Source organism: Crocodylus porosus, unplaced genomic scaffold (genome assembly GCF_001723895.1).
Source record: "Crocodylus porosus isolate Cpor-Errol unplaced genomic scaffold, CroPor_comp1, whole genome shotgun sequence".
NCBI classification, from domain to species: domain Eukaryota; kingdom Metazoa; phylum Chordata; order Crocodylia; family Crocodylidae; genus Crocodylus; species Crocodylus porosus.
Genome location: NW_017728947.1, coordinates 63,260,221 through 63,266,252, shown reverse-complemented (window position 1 = coordinate 63,266,252; position 6,032 = coordinate 63,260,221).

Below are 6,032 nucleotides of genomic sequence, written 5' to 3'. Positions count from 1 at the left end.
AGTAAGGCTTCTTTAAATTACAGCCAGCTTTCCTGGACTCCTCTCCCCCTCAGTCTGGCTTTCTAGGGGATGCTACCCATAAGTTTCCAGAGCCAGTTGAAGTTTTCTTTTCTGAAGTCTAGGCTCCTTATTCTGCTCTTCTCCATTGTTGCTTTCCTCAGGATACTAAACTCAATCATCTTATGATCACTGCTGCCTAAGTTGTCATCTACTAGTACATCCCCCACCAATTCTTCCTTGTTTGTGAGCAGCAGGTCAAGAACAGCATGGCCGCTAGTTGGCTGCTTCAGCACTTGCAGGATGAAGTTGTTCCCAACACTCTTAAAAAACTTCCTGTATTGCCTGTATTGCCCTCCCAGCAGATATCAGGGTGACTGAAGTCTCCTATGAGAACTAAGGCCTGTGATTGGGAAATTTCCACTAGCTGCTTGAAGAAAGCCTCATCTAGAACTTCTTCCTAATCTAGTGGTATATAGCAGACCCCTACCATGACATCATCCTTGTTGTTCTCTCCTCTGACCCTAACCCAGGGACTTTTGACAGGCCTAGCTTCAGTTTCATATTGGAACTCTAATGACGGGTGCTCCAGTCATGTCAGCTGTCCCACCATGTTTCTGTTATTCCAATCATGCCATAGTTCCATAATTGTGCAAGGATTTCCAATTCTTCCTGCTTGTTTCCCAGGCTCTACACATTGGTGTAAAGGCACCTGAGGTAACTAGTGAATTGTCCTGATTTCTCAGGAAGTATGAGAACACCTTCCCTGTTGCCCCCTCCTGCTTGCTCTTCTCCAGGTCACCCACTTCTCCACTTACCTCAAAGCTTTGGTCTCCATCCTCCTTTTCCTCCAGTTCTTCCACTCTCACCCCTCCATAAGAAACTTTCAGATCTATGTAGTATTCCCCTCTTCCCCTTCAGTAATGAAGAGTACATCAAGGTAGAAAGTTAGGAAAGCAAACTCCCAATATCCATGAACTTGCATACAGAAGGACATTTACATGATGTTAAAACATGAAACTGAGGAATCATGGTTAACTGATGGCATAGGTGGGGACCATAAGCTCAGCCATAAAGGTTACCACAGCCAACTGATATGGAAGAAAAAAGTACAGTCGCTGTCTATACTAAATATTTCATACATTATTAGTCAACACAAGACTGTTTTAATATGATATAATTTCACAGTGGTGATTAAATGTTAGTGTATCACATATACTTGTGGCAGGCTGGCTAGTGGGCTCACTGGCAGCCCAGCTTTATGGCTTGAGCACAAATGGCTCAGGCTAATTGGTGGGGCATTTCCTGCCCCCAACAATCAGGAGGAGGCAGGCTTGCCTCACTGTGACCCAGGGGTGAGGTGAAGAAGAGGACCTGAGAGGAAACTAACCATTTCATTTTCAGTCTGGGGTGTGGAGCATCTAGAAAGAATAAAAGCCTGTGTGCCCAGCACATGGGTGGCTCCGATGAGGGATGACACAGACGGGCTGCAGAAGATCTGGTGGAGCTGACCCGTGGGGCAGAGCAATTGTCCCAGAAGCACCCTGAAGATGCCTCCACCGAGCAGGAAGAAGCAAGTGGCTGTTCCCAGCCCTGACATAGAGAGAGCTGCAGTGTTGGTGCACAGAGTGTTTGGAGAGCTGAAGGGACCCCGTGGCTGCACAAGGCATGAGGTAGAAGCAAGAGGCAGGAGCCCCCTTGGTACACAGGGCAGTGCATGGGGTATACAGCTAAAGGGACCCCATGGCTGCACAAGGCAGTACAGGTCCCCATCCCTATGAGAGGCAGGAGCCCATTGATGCACAGAGTGGTGCATGAGGCCTAAAGCTGATGGGACTCCATGGCTGCATGAGACAGCTTAGGTCCCTATCCCTGCAAGAGGCAAGAACCCTTGGTGCACAGTGTGGTGCATGGGGCCAGAATGGAGCAGAAGAAACCCTGTGGCTGCATGAGGCAGCGTGGGTCCCCATCCCTGCAAGAGGCAGCATCCCCTTGGTGTGCAGAGTGGTGCATGGGGCCTGATAGGACTGACAAGACAGATAGCTGCATGCAGCCAGCTCAGGCCTTCCTGTGGCAAGTGGCAGCAGGATGGAACAACCATCCCAGTGAGGGGGGAAGCTCCACAGCCAATCCCAAGAAAGAGATATGAGCCAAGCCCACCAGAACTGCTTGGAGTCATGAGTTACCCAAAAAGGGGATTGCAGTCCCAAGGAGGGGGAGGAAACGAGGATTTCCACAGAAGATGAGGGTCTCTCCCCTTTTAGTGATTGAAGGGAAGCCCTACAATGGGGGGCAGGGCTTTGTGGCAGAGGGAGTTAAGGGCTCCCATTCATCAGGGGGTGGCTTTGTGGTCACTGGGCCATGCTAGTCATGTGGCCTAGAGGAGGGAGATAGTGTGTCTATATGATAAGCTGTTTTTTTCCCCTGGTAGCATTCCTTGTGGGGGGCACAGCTGCTGTACCATTGTTGTTGTCCTTGTTCCTTATATTGTTGGGAACTTCACTGCAAACTTATGTACTTAATCTTTTATTATGAGATAATTATGAGCTGCCTTATTTAGCCTGCTAGTGGTTCAGTTGCTTAAGGGCCTGCTAGAGCATCCCTTACATTTGCTTTCATTGTATTTGTTTATCTTTATGCATTGAATCCTATTAATGTAATCTCACTTATGTATGTTTAGACTAGTGATTTATCTCTACCAGGTTTTGTCTGCTGAAAACCCTACTGGATAACTTGTGTTTTACTGTTGATTGCTCCTTGCCTGCCACCTAGAGAGCCTGCTGAGGTTGTCAGGGCTGTACACTACCTGCAAAACCAAAGAGGGTCAAGGCCTATGCTGATATAGTGCCTTCATCTGCCACACCAAGCTGAGATTGCCTGGGTTTACATTTAACAAGAATTGAACAGCAGCTGAATAAGCCCCCTCTTGCTAGCAGGGAGCTATCTCTGAGCACAGAGCAGCAGGATCCAGGCTGAGCAGACCCCGTTGGTCAGACCGAGCTGAGGTGTGAGCGGCCCCTCTGTGCTTTAGGTAAGTCCCCTCCCAGCTGGCCATGGGGTCTGCCCGGCTGGGCTGCAGCTGAAGCTCGGGTGGGGGGGAATAATGGGGCGTGAATAACCCCCTCAGTGGCTTGCCCTGGCACAGAAAGAGCAGCAGGAGCTGGCCCTGCCCCTGCCCAGCATCTGGAGTGGCAAGCGGTGAGCGCCCAATGGGCAGGAGCCCATCATATCATGGCTTCCCAGTGGGGCTGCACTGTGGGCCTGCCAGAGTGGCTGTGGAGCACAGCAGCACTGTAGGGGCTTACAAGCTCTGGCTCCGGACCCCGGAGCTGCTGCGTGCAGCCCAAGCCCACAGCGCATCCCCTCACCAGGAAGGGACTCGCTTTCCCCTGCATGACAGGGGCTGCTACCTCCAGTAAGGGCACTGCCCCTCCTGCCGCAGCAGTAGGGAGGAAGCACAGCCAGGCAGGGCCTCTGGGGGTGGGGGGCAGGAACAGGGTTATTCCTCTGGCCTCCATCAGAGGGGACAGCTGGGAACCTATTCCAGGCCGGGATCCACACAGTTGCCAATGGGGTAGAGGGGAAACTAATTCTGTTCCCTGCCGCCCTGGCCTGAGTGACTGCAGGCATGTGTCTACATTGTCTCAGTCCAGAGAGCATGTTTGCAAACAAACCGGTTCAGCCTAGGCAGGCTGAATCAGTTCAGGCTCCAGCTTTTTCAATGTATGTCCCTTACCCAACTGAAGAGGGGATACCACCTGGGCTACATACTGTTTCCACTAGATTGTTCGGCTCAGTGTTGTAATCAAGCCGAAACATTAGACTTGCAGGTTTAGTATCTTGAGGCTGGATTTCCAGGAAAGATTTAGGTGCCTAAAGTAGTCAGAAAGGGAGTTGTCAAAACTCTCACTGAGCTGCTAACTAGTCGTGATGGAATCTAAATTCCGTAGACATTGACTTTAAAGTTCTGCTTCCATGCATGCCAAGAATACCTCAGTCATTTATCAATGGCAGTTTTATGTAAGATTTATGAACAGTTCTTTGACTGATTGGCACCTAGAACTTGCCTTTCCCAATGGGTGCCCTTACCACTAGACTAGAGAGTCCTGCTGACTCTTGCATGCACATGCACTGTGGCTCATAGGCATTTAATTATTTTAGGAAAAGTAGAAAGTTTCAACAGGAAGGGTTGAGAGTACTGTTTCCCCCTGAATAGCCCTTAGTGCAGTAGTTTCAATACTTTCTTGGACAACAGGACAGATGGATTTGGATCTCCTCAGGCAGAGGATAGAATTGTAGTTTTTTCTGTCCTGAGTGAGCTGAGCTGTTTGTTAAAAGGGGGCAGTGGGGTGCACCATCATCCTAGTAACATAACTAGGAGTGGGCAAGTGGAGCATTAACCCTGGACACCCAAATTAGAGTGGGTGCCAGAATGGTGGATCCCAACAGCCCACACCGTGGCACTAGCTGTTATGGTTTCTGAGGCTCTGGTGTCAGCTAAATCTCTGGCATCTCAGGGTACAAAATTGTTATTTATGCCTCTGTCATTTCCTCTGGATACTAGTTTTTGACCGAAAGGAGTAAGCCTTGCTCCATTTTTTGAAACAGAAGGCTTCTGGAGAGGGTCCAAGACTGAGAGTCCCAAGTAAAGGAAGGCATTTCTGGTAGCTCTGAGTAAGGCAACTAATGTCTTGGGAAAGGATTTAAAATTCTATTCTCAGACTGTCCTACTGATTAGTTTAGGTAGCTCCCTGTTAAGAGTGCCGACTTCTGTAAATCCTAATTTGAGGCGTTTAACTGTCCCTATTCATTCTACAGGGAGCCAAGACGGTGCCTAAGTCAGAGCTACTGTGGTCTGGGCTTTAGTTCATTAGATGTGAAATACAAAACTCTGTGGTATTGATATAATCACATTGGTATTGTTGAACAAAATATTAAATGTAATTGCTGAAAAGAAGAATTGTGACCAGTACTGTGTCATGTCATTTCAGAAACAGATATCAAGATAAAATGAAAAACACTCTGTTTTTTATATTACCAAAGCATCCTTCCATAAAATTAATGCATTTCTGACCTCACTGGGAAAGACATGGACCATGCAAAATTGAAAATTAAAAGAGAAATAATTAAATATTACATTTTTAAAAGTCAGAACAGAAGCAAATTTATGACTAGTAGAGCTTTGTTGACTGCTACATCATTAGTCACATAGTTTGACAATTGTTCATGAGCATTACTCGTATATATTCTAGCCACAAATAGAGCATGTTAATAAAGATGTGTGCTTTCAGGTTTAAAGGATTTCTGAATGAAACATCTAAAATGATTTACAGTTAGACAACAGCAAAAGATTACTTGTGTTTGTGAGTGAGGCAATTTCAATACTAAGAAAATCTCATAGTTAAAGTGAATGTGGACAACAATGTCAGATGAATTAATTACACCCAACTAAAATTTCAGCCCAAAAAACCGACAAGATTAAAATGAGGGTTATTTTGGATAAGGGTTAAAACCTGCTAACTGCCTTCATTTAGCGACAATCCCTAAAAACAAGGGGACATTAACTCTATTAGTCAAAATGGGTTAATTAGTCTAATTAGCCAAAACAAATTAGTACAAACCTTCAATATCTTCACTTTCATGAAAGTAAATTAATGGTCACCAAGTGGATAATGTATACCTACACAGTGTACTGCCTTATAGGCAATATTGATGTCTTCCATCAGTGAGTGCTGAAGAAAAGTAGTTTACTTTTTCTTCATTTATTTTTTCAGAAAGTTTTCCTGATAAAAGTGCTTACTTTAACTTTTTGCTTTTAATAGCAGTTAAAAAATCTTCAGCTTCCAGTTTTCATAAGAGCTTCCATAGTGTCACTTTTACCTTAGCTTCCATCACCTTTGTCACAATTTGGAGTGACTGCTTGTCAGATAATGAAAATGACTGCCTATTTATGTGTGTCCCTTTTAAAAGGGCCCGCCAAACAGGGAAAAAGAAAAAAAAAAGCAAGCTCAGTTAGGCTCCGGAGAGGTGAGAGA